Below are 24,355 nucleotides of genomic sequence, written 5' to 3'. Positions count from 1 at the left end.
CTTCCCCTTTCCTAAAGTAGAAATAAATCCACGCAATAATCAAATATTTCCAGCAGACTGAGAGTCCCCTGCTCTCCTCCTAGGAGATCCCCTGTCATGCAGGCAGTGAGACACAGGGAAATGCATCTCCATGCAAATCTCTCTCCCCTTCCTTGGCAACTTCATCTCTTGATCATTTCTGACAGCCCAAGTTTTGTCAGCCAGACGCATTTGAGGCAAAAAAAGAAGGAAAAAAAAAAAAGGGAAAACCACAGCAAGTCAAAGCAAGTTGGAGATGTGGTTGGGGGAAGGGAGAGTGAATAAGAAGTAGGAGGAAAAGGAAGGTCCCTGGAGACAGCAGTGAATATGTAAACTTTCTCGATTTCCTCTGCCTACTCATACCTCTGTGTGTTAACAACTAGACAGACATCTTGTATATATTTGATAAATAAGCCTCTCCATTTATTCAGAGGAGTGAATTTGTAGCTATTATGATTCAAATGGCATGACAGGTTCAGGATTGTTGTATTTTTTTGCTATTGAGTTTACAAAAAGAAAAAAAAAACCCAGAAAATTGCGAAATTCAAAGCAATTTTCTTTGGCTATGGATCCTCACAATGCACGGATAGAGAGCTACAGTTTTATATATATATATATATATATATATATATACACACAAAAATAATACAAAGGCTAGTCCGAGTGCCTCTTCCCTCGAGACAGGAGGATGAGGGGTGCAATAAATAATTTGGAAATTGCTACCACCACTTGATTCAGAGTGATGGATCTGGCATGTGTTCCAACAAGGCACATGCTGTATTCATTATCCATTGAGCTACATTTTAATTTCTCCCTCATTAACCTTATCTGTGACTGGGGTTGTGCATCAAGTCAAATCCTTCGGATGTCAATCAATTCATTAGATGGTTGTTTAGTTTGTCATATGTGCTGTTATCGCTTATTAGGCTGCCACGCCGATCAATCAATCAAAAGGCAGCGAGGAGCTGGCTGGAAGGGACACAGGCAGGCAGCAGGCAGGCAGCATTCCATGGAAAGGGCTGCCTGGAGCAGAGCCCACGTCGCCAAAAGGAGCACGAACGTTTTGCAAAGTGGAAGGGAAAAAAAAAAATCGGAGGCACTCAGATGGTTGCCGTTGAAAACCACGGCTTTGTTTCAGGTCATTGAAGCAAGTTATAGGCACATAAAATAATAATAATAAGGTTAGTTGAGTGTTTACAGTTGGGGCTGAAAGCTTGGTAGGAAAGATGTTATCTCACCATCCTGCTGGCAGAAAAAGTCTCTCCTCCTGACTGACCCTGCCTCTGTTTCCACCTGATATTTGCTACCCATTGAGTTCCTCCAGGGTTTCCAGCTGATGAACCATCAAAGAAAGGCTCTTGGCTGGCTGGATCTACATTCCCACCTTCTTGGCACGGCTCATCAGAGCATTATTCCCATTCATGGATTAAGTTAGAGGCCTCACCTGCCCTGTTAGGAGAGGGGCTGGATCCAGGACAGTCCCAGAAGCCCCATGGACCCTCCAGCATAGCCAGCCCTACTCCTTCACAGCCGTTTGCATCCACTGGTGGCACTTTGGGGGAAGCACAAGGGCACTTGTGTGGAGGCTGGATACGAGCCAGCAAGTGTCCAGGTGGCCAAGAAGGCCAAAAGCATCCTGTCTTTTATCAGCAATAGGAAAAATTTCTTCATCCAGAGGGATATCAGGCACTGGAATAGGCTGTCAGTGGTGGAGTCCCCATTTCTGGAGGGATTTAAAAGGCGTAGATGTGGCACTTGGGGTATGATTTAATGATGGCCTTGGCAGTGCTGGGGGAATGGTTGTACTTAATGATCTTAGAAGGCTTTTCCAACATAAATGATTCTGTGATTCTAGGGCACAGCAAATTTGGATTCATTGCTCTGGCTGCCAGTAAATCCTCACGCAGAAGCTCCTGTGGCAGTCCCAAACCTCTCCATGGAGCACCCAGGAGAAGGTGACAGCCCGGCAAAGGGCTGCAGGTGCTGATACATCCCAGGCTTCTTATTCCTCCTCTTCTCCCCAGCATGTGGCTGTGAGTGCCGCAGGGCTGAGTTTCTCCACCAAAATAAAATAGGGACATCCAGAGAACTTGTGGCTGTTCCATCCCTGGAAGCGTTCAGGACCCGGTGAGATGGAGTTCTGAGCAATGTGGTCTAGGGCAAGTTGTTCCTATACGTGGCAGGGGTCGGAATGGGATGATTTCATTCAACCCAAACTGTCCTATGATTCCATGAATGCTGGTTCAGGTTTGTGTGTGTTTGTGAAGGTGCTGCTGGGTGTTTGCTGCCCACATTGATGGCACTGGATGCTGCATGCCTGGGAAATTATCCCTCTGTGCCTTGATCCAGGCAAGCTGTGAAGTCCTTGGCATGGAGCCGAGCTCTTCCCACAAGCCCAGTCAATCCCGCCCTGCTCCAGGAGGGAAAGCCACTTCTCCTCCCACTTTGTGCCCCTGGTATCAGCTAATGAGTTCCTTTTCCACCTCGGCATCCTCTCCCTAATCCAGAGGCAGGGACACAAAGGACTCAGGTAGCACGACTTCATCGCAGATGGAGTGAGACGGAGCAGCTAGAGGGGAGAAAAAATATCCATCACTTTGCTTATAAAGTGCAGCTGGGTCTGCAGCCATTCAGAGGAAATGGCTGTGGATCCCCCCTGTGTCATTCTTCAAAAATAGAGCCATTCTCCTCCAAGTGCTCTTCCAGGATTCATTTGAAACCCCCCATTGTAGCTCGGCGGCTGTTGGGTTTGGAGCGCAGGAGTTGGCGGCTTTTAAGAGGTCTGCTCCTGCCACAGGTGTCCTTTGGTGACAGTGCCTCTCTATTAGGGTACAGCAGGTAGATGCCACTGCTCGGTGTCGGGGAGGCCGGGACAAGCAATCCTAGCAAGGCGCCGGCGTTTCAATTAACTGCCAAGACAGCCAACATTTCAGGACCTGTACATCTCTCTCCGCAGCAGCCGGGATGTATTGTATTATAAATAACAATAAGCAGGCCCAGTCAAAGGCTGTAATTGAATCTCTTCATTTTGCTGACTCGGGTGGAAAAGCCCCTTTGAGTGAATTATGCCGCAGGGGTGGTGATTTGGGCGATGTGTAAAGGTAACACACACTCGCTGTAATTAAAGCAAACATCCATCCCTGTCGGTGCCGCTGCCCTCGGGGTGTCCAGAAGCTGTTTTGATGGTCTTGCTGTGGGCAGATGCTGTTGCTGCTCTGGGGAGCATCACTCAGCTCTCCTAAACTATCCCTTCCCTTGAAGGGTGTTCCTTGATGACGGAGCTGTGGATGTCTGTTGAAGAGGAAAAGGGAATTCCCTCCTCTTGAAGGAGCGGTGAGAAAGGACTCACTGTTCCTCCATTCTCTCATGGTTTTCCTTATAGTGATACTGCAGCCTCCTTCCCATGTTGCCAGCTGTTCCCAGGCTCCAAAATCCTCATTTTTGTGATCATGGGGACCTCCTTCTTGCTGATGATCCTCTGGGAGATGCCCATCTTGCACACTCCAGCTGTGGGCCCAGCATTGAGGAGTTTTTATGGACTTGAGCAAGTGCTCTCTTTTGTGGCTGAAATGGAGTCATGCAGGTGGTGTTGCCAACAGGAATGAGCAGTTTAGTTGACCTTTGCTTAAAGCAGTAGCCTGGCATGTCTTTTGGCTAATGGAGAGAGCCAAAGGTTGATGCCTTCCTGTTCCCTTCCATCCCTTGCGCCCAACTGCTCTCGGCACACACCCTTCTCATCTCCTCTCTCCTATCCAATCCAATCTAGACATCCCCCCAAGGCCAGCACATTTTTCAGCCCAAATTTTGCATTGACAGAATATATTACATTTGCGGCGAGGCAGAATATAAAGTGAGGAGGAGTTACTGGGGGAGCACAGGGAAATGAGGTTTTCTCCACTCTGAGAGCACAGGGTTAAATTGGCAGCTGCAGCCAGAGCTTCTAGGTGCCTCTGTGCTGTTTCAGGTTTTCTTGGCGATTTTTTGTTGAGAACATGCTCCACCTTTTTTCTTTTCCCCTCTAGAATCCACTTTGTATGTCACTTGCTTTTTCTTTTTTTATTATTATCCTAAACATCCATTATTTAGAAACTGCTGGAGCCTGGAAACCAATTTCCATGCTTATTTCAAAGAGTTTGCAGCATTTAGGTGGTTATGTACAGGCTATTACATGGACTGACCATGGGGAAACAGCCTGGCAGGGCTGGGTGCCCTGTGGGGAGGAGACAGCAGGCAGGAGGGTAAATATGGGATAACTCCTGCCTGATGGACATTTGTACCTCAGGATGACTGGGGGTGAAAGTCATGGAGGATGAAAATCAGTGCTGCTTTTTGGGACAGGGTCCTGTGCTGGAGGAGGGATGGGAGCCCATATTCTGCCCCTGAAAAGGGGGGCTGTGGTGGGCAGTGCTGCCTCTGGGCATCCTCCGTCAGGGGATGCTGAGCTCCTTCCCGGACGGGGACGCGGTTGTCACGAGTGTCCTTCACTGTTCTTGGCTTTGCAGGGCTCAGTGTGTAAAGCAGTGGATCCCTGAAGATGCTTTAAGCTACTCAGGGGACTAGGCAGGGCTATGAGCAATCCCAGGATGGAGGAAATGTGCAGCCAGCCTCATCCTCCTCTCCTCCAGCCAAGGAAAGGAGTGGAGGGATCTTTTTGTCTTGGTTTTGCCATTTGTGGGTGGGTGGTTGAGGAAGCCTCTGGTGCACAAGGGCTCCCTCTTCCCAAAAAAACTGACTGTTCATGTTTAGGGCCAAGGAGGTGGTGGGAGGGAAATCCAGGATTGAGGGATTGAGTTCATCCCTCTTGTAAGCCCGTCAAAGTCAGCGGAGTCACGGTAGGAGGAGAGCTGGCCGGGTGCAATCCCTAAATGCCAGTGCTCAGTGTGAGCCTCTGCTGAGCCCTGTGTGAGTCACAAGGATCCCTTAGGGTGCCTCTTTGGTGGCAAGGGAGCACCACAGAAGTCACCATCACGAGGGCATGGACAAAGGGAAGAGCTGTCCCAGCAGGACACGCTCCTTTTTCCCGGTGTTAAGCCCAGAGTCTTTTATCCTGCAATTTCAAAAGAGCTGAAAAAGATCAATCAGTGCCATTATCTCTGCTTCTTGCAAACAGAAGGAAGGTAGCAGAGCTGAGCTGGGGTCAGACAAGCCCCTGCCCTCCCTGGGTGCTCCTATCCCTCTCAAAACTCCCCAGGGTGCCAACATGAGCGACTGCGGTCTGCAAGAGGTGCCATCCACAAGACATCTCCCCTCCTGCTGCCTGTTAGAAAATCAAAATCGAATTATAGAATCCTGGAAGGGTTTGGGTTAGAAAAGACCTTAACGCTCATCCTGTTCCACTCCCAGCCATGGGCAGGGACACCTCCCACTGTCCCAGGCTGCTCCAAGCCCATCCAGCCTGGCCTTGGGCACTGCCAGGGATCCAGGGGCTGCTCTGGGCACCCTGTGCCAGGGCCTGCCCACCCTCACAGCCAAGAATTCCTTCCCAATATCCCATCCATCCCTGCCCTCTGGCAGTGGGAGCCATTCCCTGTGTCCTGTCCCTCCATCCCTTGTCCCCAGTCCCTCTCCAGCTCTCCTGGAGCCCCTTCAGGCCCTGCAAGGGGCTCTGAGCTCTCCCTGGAGCTTCTCCTCTCCAGGTGAGCACCCCCAGCTCTCCCAGCCTGGCTCCAGAGCTGAGGGGCTCCAGCCCTTGGAGCATCTCCGTGGCCTCCTCTGGACTGGCTCCAGCAGCTCCAGCTCCTTCTGCTGCTGGGTGCCCCAGAACTGGAGGCAGCTCTGCAGGTGGGGTCTCACCAGGGGCCAGAATCTCCTCCCTCTCCGGGCTGCCCATGCTGCTTTGGGCACAAGATGAGCAACTTGGGATGACTGCGTTGGCTCGGTTTGGTTTGCCAGGCTGCAGCCCAAACCTGGAGGCTCTGCAAGCATCCACGCAGCAAATCCAACCCTGTCGGAGCTTCCCGGGCCACAGCCTGCCCAGGGCCCTCTCCAAGCTCCCACTATCCTCATCCTCATCCTCACAACAGAAGGCTGAGGCTGGAATCCTCCTGTGGTGCCGGCGGTGGTGGGAGGCAGGCAGCAGCACTGCTGGAATTTTCTCTGCGTTGCTGTGAGTTAATTCATTCCAGTAAATCATCCAAAATAATTTGCGGTGAATATCAATTTTCTGTGTGAACTTCTCGCTGGCTGCACAGAAGTATCTTCTGCCGACACGGCTCCCTTATTCTGCTGATCTGAGACAACAAAGCAGCTGGGGAATAAACAGGAGGCGAGCTGGAGTCCCCAGGGCTGCCGGCACGAGGGAGGTGCCTGGGCTGAAACTCACTCCTAGATAAAACCCAGCGAAGGCAGGCGATGATTAAAGGCTAATTTGCTGTCTGTGTAGTGTTAAGTGCCCCCCTTTCCTAACGAGCAGGAGGCACTGCCAACCGTTCTGCTTCGCCGCCTCTCTTTTATTTACCTTTTCAATTATTTTAAGGCTTTTACGAACTTTGATAACGAACGCGTCTCCTCTGTGAGCCCCCTCCGTGCCGGGTCGGTGGCAGAGGTTGTGTTTCCTATGCTAAGATAGGCTTAGATAGGCAGCAAATGTCTTTAAAATACCCCCAAAAACAAACCAGAAAACCCAGGCTGCTCTGCCTGTCTCGTGATGGATTTCAGCCGTGAGCAGTGCTGGCTGTCACTTGGTCGACCTTTCTCTCCTACCAGCTGGTAGAGCAGAGCTGTCCCAGAGCCAAAGGCATGGCTGTTTGGGGCTCTGTCACCCCAGGAGGGTGGTGGCAGGGTGAAGAAGACTCTATATTAGCATCTTAACCACCGTCTGCCCTCCGAAAAAAAAAAAAAAAATCCCAGGGAAGACTTTTGGGTTCATTTGGTTGTTTTTAAGGATGGTATTTTCTGATGTTTTAAGCGTGGTATACAGTGGTTTTTATGTTATTTCATAGGATTCTATGATTGGTTAATCTCTGGCTGCGCCGTGCCTGTGTTCACACTGGGGTTTGGAAAACCTGGTTTGGTGTTTTGGCTTTTGTTCTCATTGTGATGGGAAAAGTCTTGCAGAGAGTTGGGATGAGGAACCCATTTTATCACAGAATCACAGAATGGTTCGTGTTAGAAGGTTAGATGAGCCTCGAGGCTCATCTTGTCCTGCCCCCTGCCATGTCCAGGGACACTTTCCACCGTCCAGCCTGGCCCTTCTCCCACCTTTTACCATGGAGAGGAGGTGCCAGGTGAGAATTTCTAAGTGGGGCTGTAAAGGAGAGAAAGGAGGAGCTCTTTCCCCACTCGCAGAGCCTGGAAGCAGCTTATCCCCATGGTACATCCGGCAGATGGCTTCAGCATCACTTCTCAGGGGCTCTCTCGCCAGGGTTTAACCTGGATACAGGGACGGGAGTGCCTTCGGCTCCTCATCTGCAGGACCCAGCAGCACTGCAGCTTCCTTCCTGCAGGAAGGAAAATCGCTCCCCGTTGGTGCTCAGGCAGCTCGAGCTGCCCTCGCACCGTGCTGGGGTGTCCCATGGTGGGCACCTGGCACAGCCCTGGGGAGCTCAAAACAGATCTGGGGCACCCATTTGGAACCGGTGCCAGGATTGCACACGGGCTCCCGGCGGGGGAGGCGGCCCTGATTAAAAGAACTATTTTTAAAGAGCCTGGATGCAGGGAGGAAGAGGTGATAATTAGCTGGTGGCAGTGGCTGCACTGCAGGACGGGGCTCGGATGGGTCCCTGTGCTAGCAGGGAGATCCACGCAGCCAGGAAAAACACTGCTGGGTTCTGGAAAGGACTGGCTCGCTTCTCCTTGCCTCTCTCCAAGAAGCCCCACAATTTTATTATCACTGTTGTATTTTCATAGATGTAGCACCTGCTCTTCACTCCCACCGTGGGAGGAACCGCGGTGTCGAGGGCTGGTTGGGAATTGTGTCTGTGTGGTGAAGATCATCAGGAATGATTTGGGTGCTGTTTTTCGCCATGAAGAATTTATTTGTTTGTTTGCTTATTTGCTTTTTAGATGGCTGTGAGACAGGATGAATTTTTCATGCGGAAAAAAATTCAAGTGTTTTATTGTTTGAAAAATTGGCTTTAAGTACACATGTGTATATGTGCAGTTGGGAAAAAAATGGAGCTCTTCAGTCATCTCCACTTATTTATTTATTTGTGTGATGCATCATGCAGATTTATTTAATTGATGGCAGCACCTGGAGCATGTTAAGCACTTCCTAAGCTCTCCCAAAGGCTGGGCTTTGGTTTTGTGCTCAGCCTAAGGACGGACAGACGGACAGACATGGCTCTGGAGGTCAGCAGAAGGGGAAGAGCTGCAGACAATTTATGTAGGAGCTAAATCTCTTCACTCTGAGCCACCCAGAGCCAGTACCTGCAGCCTCTCAGGGAGCTGGATTAGCTCCTTGTCACCTCCCCAGAGCGGATTCAGTTTATATATATATAAATATATATGTATATATATATATATAATATGTGTGTGTGTGTATTTCTCTTTCATTTGGCTGGGATAAAAAATGCTGAGTCAAAGATTCATTTTCTTCTCGAGCCCCTCGGAAGGCAGATAAAGGGGCTGGCAGCGCTCAGCAGGGCCATAAATAATGCATAGAGCACAGGAGCAGCCAGCCCAGCCCTCTGCTCACACCGAGAAGATTTCTCCATAACATATTACCCTGTCTCCCAGTGCCGGCGCTTCTTCACTCACCTTAGGCTAACACCTCCTGCTCGGAGAAATAAATAAATAAATGAGCCTAATAAAGCCTCTGGTTACCAGCATTCCTGCCTGATCCTATCGCTGCAGCCCTCGGAATGCCCTGCTCCGAGCGGTGTCCTGGGTTTACTGCTTCAGGAAGGCACTGTGCTCAAGGTGATGTGAGGACAAGAGGAAAAATGTGCCTGATTATCCTCCTGCCATCCCCCCAAAGGCTGGAACTCTGCCTTCCCACCATCGCCCTTCATCTTGGGGATAAGACTCTTGGCCATTTAAATGCAGAAAATGTCCCTGTGCTGAGCTGGAATGCCAAATCTGAGGCACCTGAGAATGTGGAGGAGGTTCAGATGTAGCTGAGGTTGGGTCTTCACCCCCACAAGAGAAAATCCCTCTTAGGATTCACTCTTGCTCCGTATCATTGATCAAATTGCTTCCAGCTGCTCCCAGAAGCCTTCCCCCTCCATTTCCAGGTCTTGCTGCTGGTGGCCTGAGCCTCTCCGTTGTTGGCCGATGGCTTGGGAAGGTTTGTTGGCGGGAGGATGACAGCCCAGCTGAGGTGTGGCTGGTCTTGTGTGCTCCACACAAAGCTCTCGCCTGCTCAGGGTGGGAAGAGTCTCCCGTGAACAACGAGGACTTGTGTGGCCTCAGTTCTGAGCTCTCAGCAATGCTCCAGGGAGGAGCCAGAGAGCCCCGGCACAAAGGGAGTGAGGGTGTTACCGAGTCGGTGGCGGCTCAGGGGCCTTTTTCACGCAGTCCCACACCGTGGGGGGCTTCAAAGGCCCTTTCCCTTCCCTTTGAGCTGCTGGTTCAAACAAGCCTCAGCTGTCAAAGAGAAACGCTGAGCAAAACTGTCGTAGCTCATCCGCTTGCCATTGAGTCTGGATGCAATAAATTGGTCCCAGGTTGGCACAGGGGATCCAGGTGAATAAACGGAACGGGGGCCCCTGTCTTGTGGTGCACAGTCAGGAGATGCTGCTGAGAGAAACCAAAAAGCAGCAAATGTCAAATCTATGAAAGAAAAGTCTTTTTTCTCCCTTTTTTTCTGCCTGCTCACAGAACACACTGCTGCTCCTGAAATTTCTCAGCCTGCTTTTCCTTGGTCTTCGGCCTCAAATCCCATGTCAGGAGCTACCTTTGAAACCAAAGAGTAGCTGTGGAAGGGTGACAGGGAAAGACACATTTCCCACCCAACCTGGACAACCTTGGAGAGTTTGGACGCGCTCTGGACCATCCCACTTCAGGGTGCCGGGCACCCTCTGGCTGGGGAGGGTCAGGAAGGGAGATTGGCTTGGGAAGGGTAGCCCAGGAGTGCCATCTTCAGGATTGTCGTTACCTTTTTTCCCTGAAGTTCTAACGAGCAGGTTGGATGCTGCTACTGCAGTTTGAGCTCGCTGAAAATCCTCTGTGGCCAAGTTTTCTGTGTTTTACCCTAATTCTCCTCCCTGGTTCCTGCTGCGGCCATGCATGCTCCAGGCAATGCCTCTTCAGTGACATTTCTTTGGGTATCATTGTGCTTAGTTATTTGATTCCACATTTTCAAGGGTATTTGGAGGAAGTGTGGATGGTTCATTGACTGGTATTTGAAGGAAGCGGCAAATTTAATTAAAAAACATGAGGCAAAATTAGTAGTAAAGGAGACTGATTGCAAGGTTTGATGTAGGGCAGATTTAGGTATGGCACAGGAGCACCTGGAAGCACTGGCTCCCCGCTCCGTCCCAGTTCTCTGCCCTTGGGGAAAATAATAACAAGGAGAAGCAGAGGGAGAAAGAAAGAAAAAAAAAGCTGGTTTTTATTGTTGTTTGTGATTTTTACATAAATTTTTCAGATTGCACAGCCTGTCTTGTCTTTTTTTTCCCCTGTCTGCTCTGTTTAATGCAAACGGCACCTTCCCGCTGATTGCAATCACACACTGATTGAGAGCAGCTCCTCTGCCTGGGCTGGGAGGGAAGGAGGGAGCTTTAACCCTTTCTCTCACTTCCCTCTTTGCTGTCTCCCTCCTTCCTTGCTTTCTCCTCTTGCCTGAGGACTCCAAACCCACTCCCCAAACCTCCTGCTTTTACATGCGCCAGAGGTCTGCAGCGCTAACAGTAAATTTATTTTCATAAACGAAAGCTTTGAAATAGATACTGACCTGCTGCTGCAGGGCATGGGCCCAGCTCCAGCTAATATGATTAAGAAGAAACTTTTCCTGCAGAGGAATCCTTGCCTATCTGCCTGCTGCAGCCGTGTGCCCCGGGATGCCAGGAGCAGCGGTCACCGGGGGAGGCGGAAGCCTCGGCTTGATGAATCTTTGTCTGTTCTGTCCCAGTTCTTGTTTTCTCCTCATCACTGCTGCTTCCCGTGGTGCATCCAACAACACCTGCCCCTCACGGCCCCTTTGCTCCTGGCAGGTGGAGTGGTGGGGAGCAGCCTCACAGCTCACAGAATCGTGGAATGGTTTGGGTTGGAAGGGACCTTAAAGCTCTTCTTTCTCCATGTGATTTCTCCTTTCCATTTGTCCAAGTGTCCAGGTTGCTCCCAGTCTTGTCCAGCTTTGCCTAGAGCACTTCCAGGGATGGGGCATCCACAACTTCTCATGCAGGTGCTTTGCCTGCTCTCAGGGACTGGGATCCAGGATCCAGGGATCCCTATAAAAAGAGCATCATGGAGAGTGGCCATTTCAGCAGCAGTTTGGCACAACTGCTGCTGGAGCCCTCTGGGCTTTTTGCTAATTCCCATCTTGTGAAAACTCATAAAAGCTCTTAAATCTCCATAATCCTTAATCCAGTGGACACACACCTTTTCACAGCGGAGATGCACAGGCTGTGGGAATGGTCCAGGAGTTTGATGAGTGCAAATCTCAATTCCACGTGTTGCCTTGGGGCTTGGATCACAGCACATGGAAATCTGCCAGGCACCAGGTGTGATGAGAATCCTCCCAAAAAAGCCACTCCTGCAGGCAGCAGGGCTGCAGCGATCACTCCCTTCCGGCTGCAGATTGTCCAAGTGGGATGGAGGAGCTGAGTATCAGTGAGGCCACTCTGCACAGGGCTGAGAACTGTGCTTCTTCAAGGCTGACAGCTTCACACCCAGCGCTGCAACCTGGTTTTGATGCATCATGCAGAAATGGGAGCAAAAGCCACCCTGGTCCTTTTTTGCAGGGGCTGCAATTCTGCTGGGAGGGAGCTCAGCCAGGCCAGGAGTGTGCATCCCAAAATCTGGCCATGCCAGATCCCTGCCTTCTCTCCCTCTGCGATAAAGGTGCCCCAGGAGATAGGGAGGGGAGTGCTTTGCAGGCACAGCGATGCCAGCAGAGGTCGGGAGTGAATGTGGTCCATGGGCTGATAAGTTACCTGAGAAGGGAATGACTTCAGGGATTGGATTGCGTTGCCCAGCTCAGTTACGTGGAGATAACATCGTGGTTTGAGACATCGATCACTTCAAAGGAACCTGCAGAGGGATTTTAATGCCTTGCAAATTGCTTTTGCTTCTATTCAATTTACATTCACGATTGCACAGAGCATATTTAGGAGCTTTCCAAACTGCCACAAACAATGACAAATCTCTCCTGAAATGTTCTTCTGTTGCAGTAAATTTGACCTGACAAAAGACAGGGAGAAACTTCAGCCTCCTTCGGTGCCATAAGGGTCTCCTAACCCCACAGAGAGCTGGGGTTTGTGCCTGCCAGCCCCAAACCTCTGTGGGAAAGGCATTGGTGTGATGCTGCAATATCTGAGGGCTGGGTGAGGATGTTCTGTGTGAGAGAAGTCACTGATCCTGAAATTACTTCCCTGTGGAAAGTCTTATTGATGGAGTTAAAGCCTCTGAAAGGGCTGCTGTGTAGATTAAACAGTGTATTCCTGGCAGTGGGATATGCACTGCCCTAGCCACTGGAGACATGGCAAGGAAAGACAGGGCTCGTTTCTGCACCAGAAAAAAACCTTCTTGCTTTAGATGGGGCTGTGAGGCTGAGCCTTGGTCCCTGCACCCATGGGAAGGACTGATTGCCATCCTGGTTAGCATAAAAATGAGTGGATTGGGAAGGAAGCAAGGAGCTGGAGAAATAGGAATGTGCACGAGGACCTGGCAGCACGGCTGGGATTCGTAGCATAGGGCTCTTCTCATATAACACCGACTCTTCAGGCCATTTTTTCCAGGGATTCTTGCTATGGCAAAAGGCACAAGAAGTGCCTCTGGGCTGGGATGTTTCTCTCTGCAAGGCAGGCTCAATAGCCCCACCAGCCCTGTCATGGCCTCTCCAGTTCTACCCAGCCCACCATCCCACGGGAATTCTGCTAATTGAAATGTAATCAATATAGCAGGGATTGGTTTGCTGGTGACAGAGGATCCCTTTCTCCTGCCAGAGGGACAGGCTGTGCTGATATCTGGGGGAACATAGGAGTCCACAGCCTCAGCTGGAGATCCCAGCCATGCTATTTTGGGACTGCCAGGCTGCTCCAGTGTGACTGGATCTGATCCTCATGGTTTAGGAGATACAACATATTTTCAATATTTGGTCCTTATGCTCCCAGTGACCTCTTCACCCATGGCTTTGGCATAGGTATCTTTCCGTGGCTCCTGATGGGGATAGGGCTGGGAGAGGAGGGCAGATGCCAGGAGGAGGGAAGGATATTTGTGCCAGGCAGTCTCCAGGGCTTGCTTCTCTCCAGCACAGCTTTTTCCCATGCTTCCCAAGCCGTGGTCAGGCAAAGAACCCTCTCGCCTGAGTTTAATTTCATTAAAGATGTTAATTCTGACCCTGCCTCTGCATATTCATGAGGCAGTGGTGTCCTTCCGCTGCCATGGACAGCCAGGATGAGCTGCCATCACAGCACACAGCGGGTGCACATCCCAGGAACGGGAGGGTGCCACCCTCAGCTCAACCTCATTCCTCTCCAGCTTGTACCTGCTGGTTCCTGGGGGCTTTAAAAGCCACTGCAGAGCTGCAGTGGGTTTGCCCCGAAACTCCCACTGGGTTTTTCCAGCAGCATTTGTTGCCCCAAAGGACTTCTGCAAGTCCCTGATTGCTTAGATGCACCTGGATGGCCCCCAAAGCACCCCTAAACTTCCACAATTAGTTTCCCAAATGGAAATCTATAGATTGCAGAGGCCAGCTGAGCTCCTTGGCATGGCCAGGACATCAGAGTGAAGCCTCACATTGTGTCCATGTCCTCAGATTTGCTATGTGGTACCTGCCAGAGCATCTCCTGCTCTGATAGAGCCAGAGATTTCAGCTGGGAAATGTCAGCTAGCCTTGGATGGATTAAGGGGTTTTGGCATCATTCCTGGCACCTTTTTATCTCGTTCCTCCATGAAGCTGCGATCTCAGGGATGACTGTGCTCCAGGGGAAAGCAGCAATCAAATGCAGCAAGGAGCAAAGCTCCTACAACAGAGCAAAACCTATTCCCAAGGCCCTGAGTGTGGACAGGCTTCCCAAGTCCTTTCATTCAGCTGGTGCTTCTATTTGGGAATGGTGTGTTTGGCACTTTCCCCGATTTTCCTGCGCTTTGGGGGTCTGAGATAAAGCCTTTCAGTGTTACTCATCTGTCCCAGGAGATTGGGAAAGGCTCTGAGGAACTGGAGGCTGTGGTGGTGTTTCTGCTTTCCAGCTGGAGCTGGATACAGCGGGGCAGCCTCTCTGTGTGGGGCTTTCAGGCTGGTATCTGGCGCTGCCACGTGCATCCGTGTCCCAGCTCTCTCCACCTCATCCCCCCCTTTTTGGAGCCACGCAGCAGCAGAGCACAAAGCTGCTCTGTCCCCTGGGCCCTCTTGCCCTTAGATGGCTGCAGAAGGCTGCCAGCCCCATTACTGGGCTTGATGTAATCCAGGTTTTTGTGTAACAGCCTGAAAATCCTCACGGCCATCAGGGCACAGCACATTAGGGATCTAGAGACACGTGTTCAAACCATGTTCTGGGCTCCTGTGGAAATACTCCCACGGCTGTGTCAACTGTGGGGAGGTGCTGGGATGCACAGGCAGGACCAGATTACATTTAGAAAGTCCCTTCCCACTCCAACTATTCCATAATTCTATTCTGTGATCTTTCCCAGATGCTTGGGATACCCAGAGAAAACGAACTGATTTCATACTGGTGTCTTCTCCCAAGTGTTGTGTTTGGGTAGGGAGGTAGATTTGAGGCTCCAAAGAATGAAGGAACATGATCCATGGGCAAGGGAGTCCTGGGTCCTTCTCCTGGGTCCTTCTCCTGTCCAGGCAGGTTATTTCCTCCAGTATAACTTTGATCTGCACTGAATGCTGTCAGCTTTTAGGGCTCAACCCCTTTCCCTTGGATAGCCCTAAAAAGACACAGAGGAATTCTGAATGTTCAGTCTCTGCTGCCCTATTTGCTGCTTTGTCCCTCCAAATCCAAGCTGGCACTGTAGAAAACATCCCGATTATATTCCTTTCCCCTGCCTTGCCCCTTTTCCACTAAATTAGTGGATGCACCAGGGCTGATCATTAATCTTCCGTGGCTCCGAGCTCTGCTGGAGAATCTGCTGGGGTGAAGCTGTGGAGTCGTTGCTGCGCAGGGCTCTGACCCTGTTCAGTGCTCAGGAGGGTCCCTGAGGTGTCACCCAGCTGGTGGCACGGTGTGGCTGTGCTGGCTGGCGGTGGCAGCAACCACTGGGCTCTCTCCCTCTCCTCTCCTCCTGCCTGGAGCTTGCCAGTTTGCATTGCACTGGAAGAAATGGGAAAGTCATAAATCAATCTTGAGCATTTCTCTTCTCTTTAGGGGTAAAATAATAACCCCAAACAAAACAAGGTCGGTAGAAAGGAATTCCTAATGACAAACTTACTTCAGCTAGGACACCAGGGGCTTCAGCAATATGAGATTAAACCTGCTGTGCTGAGACTCTATTACTCCATATATTACTGTGTGCTGCTGGACTGATGGTTCTCACAGGCGGAAATATAACCCTTGGAAATGTCAAGGCACATAATAAAGAGACCTAGCAGGGGAGACTGGATGGCTCTGGGGATTGATAAAGCCTTTACAGCACCAGAGCTGCTGTGAGGAGGGGTGGGTGCCTGCTGGAGCTCACACACTTTGCTGGTCCCTTTGTTAGATGGCTCCAAGGGAGAGGTGACATGGGAGAAATTCTCCTGGAACAACTCCGTCTGGCCAAGTTTGCTTTGGAAATAAAGCAGGGACCTCAGAATGAAAGCTTGGATGAATAGTTGCCTCCTTGTGTAGTCCTCAGCTGTGTTTGTCCCCGGGGTGGCTGTCACACTTATACCTCTTCATTAGCTCTTAATACTTCCCGTGTCCTCTTGGCATTGCAAATCCCTTGAGGACAGACTGTTTCCCTGGGAGCCCGGCTGGGTCTCCTGGGTTTGTGTGAGACCACACTGTAAATCTCATGGGAAGTGTCTCCCTAATGGCTGGTGGATAGAGCCATCTCAAGGGGAAAGCAGGCAGCACTTGGGATCCTCGCCAAGGACCTCATAACAAATCCTCAAGGGTAGCAAAAAGCATTTTCTCATTGGCATGTGGACCTATAAATCCTGGGTTTGGGAAGGAGCACAAGCATGGGATGCCGGATGAGCCGATGCCAGTGGGTCTGTGTGTGCTGTCCCCAAAAATCCCACTCGCCAGTGTGTGCATAACAGGGCTCCCTGGTAGCCCTGCTTGGTGGCTGGAGACTGTGAACATTCCCATCCCTCCATGGCGGCTGTGGGCTCGTTAAGGCGAGAAGAGGGAAATAAATCTTCTGGAACTCATGAACTATTTACAGCAGTGCTGAGCTAGCAGTCTGCAATTATTTATTTATTCTCCCCAGGACGCTGCACTGGTGAACCCAGAGAGTTGGGAATGCTGCCAGGGCTTCCCAGTGCAGCCCCACACTGACTCCTCTGCATGGGGCTCCCAGTGGGCAGGCAATTCCCTGAAGACCCCAAAAGGCAGCACACATGCCCTGGAAGCATCTGTGTGCTGTGTGTGTCTTTGGAGGGAATAAAACCCAACCTTTCCTTGTGCTGAGGTATTTTCAGCCCTGCTCTGGCTCAGCATTCTTGTGCCCAGGGCTACAAAAAGAAGGAAAATCATATTGTGGAAGAGGAGGATATTTTGCAGGGAGATGTGTTGGAGGAGCCTGTTGCACGTGAAATGTATTTGCAGCTGGTTTGGGGTGTAAGGGAGGATCAAAAAATGGTTTGGGTTGGAAGAGACCTTAAAGATAATTTTGTTCCACCCCCGGCCATGAGCAGGGACACCTGCCACCACAAAGGTTGCTCCAAGCTCCATCCAGTCTGGCCTTGAACAGTTCTGGGGATGGGGCTTGGTATTTGATGAAATAGCCATTTTCCCCTGCATCATTCCCAGACAATCAACAGATATTTATGAGTGATCCTTCCAGTAATTACACAACCTCCCGTGTTGTGAAAACAAGTCCTTTAAACAGCCAAGGGACAAGTCAGGGTTTGCTGGGCCTTATCCACAGGACCCTGCCTTGCAGAGGGATGTGTCTGGGAGGAACTGCCCTGTTGGCCTCCCCTTCCCTGTCCCTGTGCATTTTCTACCCCAGAATTAGGGTTGATGGAGAGGATGCTGTGAGGATGAAGGAGTGGCCCCTTTCCCTTTCCTGGCAGCACTGGAGTCTCCTTACTGGCACTCATGTTTCTTCAAAGGCATTTTCTCGCTGTAGGGCTTATGGGCCAAGGACACTTCTCGCCTTCAGCTTTATATCTGTCAGTTTGATCAGCAAATGGGGGAGAGGGCCATAAAACTGTGGAGGCTGAGTCCTAGTCCCTTTAATCCCTCCAGGAGGGCCGGCATTATTTCTCCATCGGGAGCGCTAATAGGATTCTAATACGCTGGCAAATGGGATTTTTTACAACTGCCATTCTGCACTCATGGAGACGGTGTGTCACTGGGACAGCCCTATAAATTCTGGAGATGGAGGGGGCTGGTGACTTGGGAGGGGGAGTGGTGCCAATCCTTCCTGGTTTGGGAAGGATTGGCCGGATGCCCCATTGCTGTTTTCCATGCTCTTGGAGCATCACCATGGCTTGGCTGGGTGGTGTTGCTGGGCTGGTGGTTGGGCTGATGGGGCAGGGGTGGTTTGGCTGTTTCTGGTAGAATTTAGGGTTGGTGTCTGGAATTTTGGACTTACCCTCCTTGCTCCCTCTGCGCCCTCCCCTGTGCATGTGTGTGCCAGGATGAGCATCTCTTTGATGTTCTCAGCAGGCAAAGCAAGGAGTTGGATGCTTAGTGGTGTTCACAGTGGTTTAAAGGGAGTGCAAAGCCCTCATAAACCTGGGAATGTTCTGGCAGGATCCGTTTGTTCCTCCCCTCCATTGCTACCCCCTGCCTGTGTCTCCTGTGTCACAGTGGCTGGAAGGTTCCAGTGTGAAGGTCACATCCCAGCTCCCAGCTGCCTTTCCCAGCCAGCTCCAGTGCTGGGCCCAGGCCAGTGGGACCATCAAGTCTGTGGAATGGCAGGACAGGGGTTCATTGCCAGTGGTCACTACAGGGTGGCCATGCACAGAACACCTGCCCTGGTCAGGGAAATTCACTGGAAGAGCAGGAATATCATGTCTTTGGAACCCTGTTCCTTGCTTTGTGTTCATGTCCATGGAAATGTTGATGGAATTGTGGGACAGTGATGTATTTATGGTCTTGCTCTAAATCCCTGGGCTAGAGCAGGGCTGGCGGAGAGGGCAGGCTCCATGGATGCAAATGGATCCCACTCCATTTGAACATCACTCTGGCACCCATGGGACACACCAGGAACTGCACTTCATCCCCTCCTCAGCAGGCAGTGCCTGGCTCGAGTGCCAAAGCCATAAATATTGTATCAGTGTATCCAATCTCAGCTCCGGATTGATTTTCCTCCAGCCTTGATCGCGGGAACGCAGGGAGACGGGATTATTTTCCAGGGCAATCACAGGTTGATGGCTCCTTGCAGCTGCTTCCACACTTTTTGCCATCAGTAAATAAGCAGCTCCCCACGCTGTGCTCAGAGTAGCACCTATTTCCCTGGGACATTCTCCAGGGTTTCAACCTACTCTGCTGCAAATTGGTACAGGAGAGTGGCCCGACCCTTCTTGTTTTACAGCAGCGTGGGCATGTCGGTTTTATCTTATCTATTATCACCTCTGCCCGAGAGCTAACAAGATCTCATCTACCTCTCTCACAAATCTTATTTGTCATCACATTCCTACAGCTGCCCAAAAGTCCCACCCTGACGTCAGGAATCCTCATGCCAAGCGCTGCACAGGTTGATTGTGAGAGACAGAGCTGCCCCACAGGTAATAGAGCAGCTCTCCTTATTCCCACTTTGCAGGCAGCTGAGCCGAGGGGAAACGCGTGGTCCAAGTTAATAAAAACTCCTTGAATAATCCCCCTGTGATTTTTCCAAGGTTATCAAGGAAGACTGAGGTTTGAAGAGAGACGTGGAGAGCGCTAAACAGAAATCTGGCAGTCTGTAAACAGCTCGCTCCAGGGTTTTAAATTGTCAGGATGCAACCAAAGCAGCAGAGTTCCTTTCCCAATTAAAAAATAAAACAAATTTGAAAAGTTCTGCATGTAAATCGACACCAGAGAACGAGCTCGTGTTGTGCAATAAATAGGTGAAGGCAGGAAAATGTCACATTTTATTGAGGGAAAATCTGTGACGGGAGAAAATATCTTCTCTGAGACTGATATGTTTGGGGAAAATAAAATAGCAGCAAAGTAGCTTTTTCAGAGTCTCAGCCGCAGGAGGAGGTGGAGGAAGTGGCTGTCCCTGGTAGGGATATCACAGCTGCCTCTGCTCCCAGGACTTGGGGACATCATGGAAAAGGGCTCCTGAGCTGGCACCAGTTCCAGCAGAGAATTAATGCAAAGCTGGGACCATCTGCTGCACTTCAGGATTTGCTTCCCATGCTGTTCCATCCTCCCTCAACACATCTGGGCCAGGAGAGGTGGTGAGACAGCTGCTGAGGATAGCAACCCTTGAACTTACCAAGTGGTGTGTTAGCTCAGGCTGCTCCAAATTCTTCCAGATTCTGAAAATCCCACGCTTTTCTCTGCTTGGAGCAGTGACTGCAGCTCTCTGTGCTCCTAAAGTCCTGGAACTGGGATCAAATCAATGCAACATCTCACAGGTTTTGCTGGGAATGGGTCGGACGTCCTCTCCTGGACCAGGGGACTCTCCAAATCACAGAATCATGGAATCAGTTAGATTGGGAAAGACCTCCAATGTCATGGAGTCCAATCTTTGACCAACCACCACCTTTTCAACTAGACCAGAGCACTGAGTGTCAGGTCCTGTCAAAGCCAGGGCTGCATCTCCCATTCTCCTTTCTTCCTAGAAAAGCCAGAGGAGATAGGTCCCTTGGACAAATTCATCCGGTCTTGTCACCTTGATTTTTACTCTTTGGAGTGAGACTTTGTAGGAAATCATCTGGAATTGTGGCTCTGTGTTGCAAACCTTCAGTGGTGTGTGGGTATATTTTGGTAGGTCCTGCTCTCTCCATTGTTTTAACCCCAGGATATTCCATCCCCTGCCCAAACCTGTCAGGGTGCACTGCACCCTAAGGTGAGAAGCAGGAGAAGGAGATGAGGTTTTTTTCTGTTTTACTCCTGGAATTGGCTGTGACTAAATCCATTTGCTTGACAAGCAGTCAGGAGATCGAGGATTTGCACTTAGGAGAGGAAAAAATGCATCTTCAGGTCAGTATTGCAAACCAGGATGGGCCCTGGAAGGGGTTTTCCACCTCCTGAGGCATCTGGCTCTGGGCATTGTTGGCAATGTATCCCAAACAATGGGATTTCAACAGAAACATCCATTTCTGCAGGTAGGAAACAAACACTGACAACAAAGAGCTCAGCAGTGAGTGCAAGCAAGGCAGAAGAAAGATTAATATTTGGCTTGCAGAGAACTGTTTTATTCCAGTCCCTACCAGAATAGGATGCTCCTTTCCCATCCAGAAGAAAAATTAGGTTGTAGTGATGATCTTTGGGTTTTATTTGTAGAAAGGATTTCATGGGGGGAAGACAAACAAGGAGGAGAAGGAAGACAAAATCATAGAATGATTTTGGTTGGAAAAGCCCTTTAAGTTCACCAAGTCCAACCAAACCAGCGCTGCCAAGGTTACCATTATCTATGTCCCCAAGTGCCACATCTACATGCCTTTTAAATCCTTCCAGGGATGTCAAATTCATCCCTGTCCTGGACAGCCTGTCCCAGTCCTTTCAGTGTAGAGATTCTCCCCAATATCCAACCTAAACCTCCCTTGGTATCACTTGAGTCCATTTGCTCTTGACCTTCCTATGCTCTTGTTGAACCTTAGCACGATTTGTCATTCAATAACTTTATATTAAATATTTTGATTGATTTTTTTAAATAACAATTGAGCATGGAAGAGTCTGAAGCTTTGTACGCCTTACCAAGGAAGAATACGATGGATGTGAAAGTTGTGCATGGCCAAGCCTTGTTAGGAGCTGCAAACTCTCTACTTGACGGGAAATGGAAAATAAGACAAATAGATCAATTTTCATTGCAGCAAAAGCTTAGCAGTCGTGGGCTTCAAATTTCCTCTGGGGTCTAATGTTGTTTAACTTACTTCTTAATGGTCTGAAACACGGGGTGACTGGGGCTGTGGCCTCTGACTGCAAGAGAAATATAAAGTTGCCCTAATAACAGAGCATTGGGAGTTATGAAAAGGAACTGGATAAATTAGATTGTGGCCTTGTGTGTGGCAATGGCAGTGTCCTCCTGGAGAGATAACGATCAGTATTAACTGAGAGGAAGGAAAAACCAGGCCAAATCTGCTGTATGTGGAGAATCTGTTCCAGACACTGGGATGGGCGATGCTGTGTTCATGGAGTGCTGGGATTTCACACGTTCCCGGGGATTGCAGAGGGGCAGCTCCAAAATGTGCTGCTGGCAAAAACCAGGCAAGTTTCTGGGCTCAGCAAAGATGTGAGGAAATTAAAGCACTGAGGAGGGTTCTGTGTGTGATTTTATGGCAAGGAAAATCTCCTGGTTAGGCACTGGCAGGAAGGAATGGATATCTCCTAACACATGGGGCTGATGTCCTTAGTCACGCCGGTGGAAGTGACCCGATGCGAAATACAGTTACAGATTTTTTGTGCTGCTGGACATATGGCCAGAGTGGGATTTAGAGCTGCTTTTGCAGCTTCTGGGCAGTGGCTGCAACTGCAAGGAATTGCTGATACAAAGATGTTTCTGGAGACTCCTCATCATTACGAAGAAAATAAACATTAAAATAAAGACTTTTGCGGTGCAACATTATATAAAGAGCCCCAAATTGAATTTAAGTACTCAATAAGAATCAAAATTTTGATGTAAAGCTGACATCTTTCTCCACACAACCACTGTACAAAGCCAGCAGAGGCTCAGCCAGACCCATTGAGACAAATTTTTTGGTGCAAAAGACTTGGTTCTTCTATGGTTTATGCCTCTTCTATTGTCCCCAGAGCTTCCCTGAGCCTTTGGCACCTCACACGCTGGCCACTGGTCCCTGGGGGAAGCAACAGCATCAGCAAACCTTGCAAACCTTTAAATTCCCCTTGCTCCACAAGTTCACTCTGTGGAAAGGAGCTGTAGGGAGAGGTGACTTACATCCCTTGCAGCAAGAATCTGGGATGAAATCCTCCTTGATCCGGGTGATTTGTGACATTTCGCCTGTCATTTAAACTTCTGAAGTTGTTGCACTTGGACAGAGCAAACCTCAATGTAAAGTGAAGAAAAAAATACGTGAATTACGTATGTGTAATATATATATTTGGTATGTAAAACTCAGTCCATTGATGTTTTCCTTTCTCTTTTTGAATATTCCCCTTCCTCATCGGGAAGCAGGAATAAAGTTCACAGCGCTGGGAATATAATCGAGCAAACGGCCTCTGCACTTATCAAGTGCCTCTGTTCTGCTTGGGCATTTAATCACCTGCAAAAGCCATTTATTGCCTCGTATACTCCTCTTCTATGAACATTAGCCCTTAAATACCTGGCATAATTAAAGGTGAAGCCGCAGCGCCGCGCTCCGTCTCCTGCCCGTGGAAGGGTAACAGATGAGGTGGGAGTTCTGGTGGAGTTCAAGGTGAGAGCCGTAAAGCCCATTTTCTGCATGTGTCAGGGACATTATTTTAGGAATGTCTAATTCTGCTGGCGAAAATTGAGGCTGGCTCAAATAATAATTCACGCTTAATGAACTTAGAGTTATAGCCCCAGTGCTGCGATTCCCTCCGTGCCTGGCGCGGTCGATTGGCCTTGTCAGATGTTTAAAGGATGCTGAAGAAATGACAAAAAGGATTTGATGGAATTAGATGGAATTCCCCCCAAAAACCTATTCCTTTTGTGTTTAGATCCCTGTCGGGGAAGAAAGAGAGAAATTTGCCGCAGCTTTGGCTGTAATCCAGTCGGCTCCTTGATCAGGACTTTTCAGGGCTTTAACCTTGTGTGTTCTTCTTGCAGCTCAGCTCTTCAAAGGGCTCGTGCCCTTCCTTTATGCAAGGGAAAATAAACACAAAGCCTTGATGAAGGGTTAATACACGGCACTGTGTGTAGGGAGCAAATTTAAGCACTTGTCTGCCACGTTCCTTGACTGCACCCTCGGCTGCCCAACAATCAGACATCCAAAGGCTCCATCATTAACGCCGTTATCCTCGTAACATCCCTTTGATAGTAAATTAATGGGCTGTGGGATGTAGAACATCAGACTGTTGCTGCTGCTGGGTTTACCCACTGGCGAGTTGCATGGCAGGGAAAGATGATGAGGGTGGGGAGTGGAGGCAAGCGAGCCAAAGGCAAGCATCTCATTATGGCAAGGAGACAGCAAAATGTGAGTCCACTCAGGAGCTGGACTTGGTGATCCATATGGATCCCTTCCAACTCAGGGTATTTGATGATTCTGTCCTGGCTTTATGCCCAGGGGGTTTATGTGCCATCTGCTGATGGTGGAGATGTTTGTTCATATGGGTTGTCCAATGATGCGTCCTAAGAAGGGCAGCAAAGCTGGGGAAGGGTCTGGAGTGGACGAGGGAGCTGGGAAAGGGGCTCAGCCTGGAGAAAAGGAGGCTCAGGGGGGCCCTTGTGGCTCTGCACAACTCCTGACAGGAGGGAACAGCCAGGGGGGGTTGGGTTCTGCTCCCAGGAAACAGGGACAGGAGGAGGGGAAATGGCCTCAGGTTGTGCCAAGAAAGGTTTGGGATGAATATTGAGAAAATTTCTTCATGGGAAGGGTTGTCCAGGGCAATGTAGGAGTCCCCATTCCAGGAGGGATTGCAAAATCATGTAGATGTGGCCCTTGGGGACATTGTTTAGTGGCGGCCTTGGCAGTGCTGGGTAAATGATTGAACTCAGTGGTCTTAGAGGGTTTTTCCAGCCCAAATGATTCCTTGATTCTGTGAGTTTCAACTGTTACATTTGGGAGGCCAACCTGGGATGAAAGAGTAGGGTCTGGGGCAAGTGGAGATCAACAAGATCCCCCAAATCACAGCCCCATTATCCACATCTCTTCTTCCCAAGGACATCCCCACAGCAGGATTGCTGAGCCCTGCATCGCTTCCTAGAAAGACAAGGATTTTTCTGGCTGTTGGAAACACGAGACATCTGTATAAACAATTGTATTAAGCTGCTGTTGTAGTAATTGTGTTTGTACAGTGAAGCAAAAAGGCTCAGTTTACCCCTCTGCTGTCTGGAAATG

The 24,355-nt window shown here is 49.9% G+C and overlaps 1 protein-coding gene and 2 long non-coding RNA genes across 3 annotated transcripts in view; 2 read left to right on the top strand and 1 right to left on the bottom strand.

Moving 5' to 3' along the window:
* Window positions 1–24,355, top strand: part of LOC128799329 (protein CEPU-1) — a 356,251-nt gene that overhangs the window by 47,539 nt on the left and 284,357 nt on the right. The window lies entirely within an intron of this gene.
* LOC128799331 (uncharacterized) lies at window positions 14,791–17,999 on the bottom strand. The gene is made up of 2 exons (XR_008434701.1): window positions 17,815–17,999; window positions 14,791–15,380 (listed from the first exon to the last, which is right to left on the bottom strand). It is a non-coding gene; the product is annotated as an uncharacterized LOC128799331 (long non-coding RNA).
* Window positions 18,072–19,238, top strand: LOC128799330 (uncharacterized). Its single transcript, XR_008434700.1, has 3 exons — window positions 18,072–18,202; window positions 18,868–18,952; window positions 19,064–19,238. It is a non-coding gene; the product is annotated as an uncharacterized LOC128799330 (long non-coding RNA).

The sequence above is a fragment of the Vidua chalybeata genome, chromosome 23 (assembly GCF_026979565.1).
Source record: "Vidua chalybeata isolate OUT-0048 chromosome 23, bVidCha1 merged haplotype, whole genome shotgun sequence".
Taxonomy (NCBI): Eukaryota; Metazoa; Chordata; class Aves; order Passeriformes; family Viduidae; genus Vidua; species Vidua chalybeata.
The sequence above is the reverse complement of the archived record's forward strand: the minus strand, read 5'-3'. Positions and strand labels throughout refer to the sequence as shown.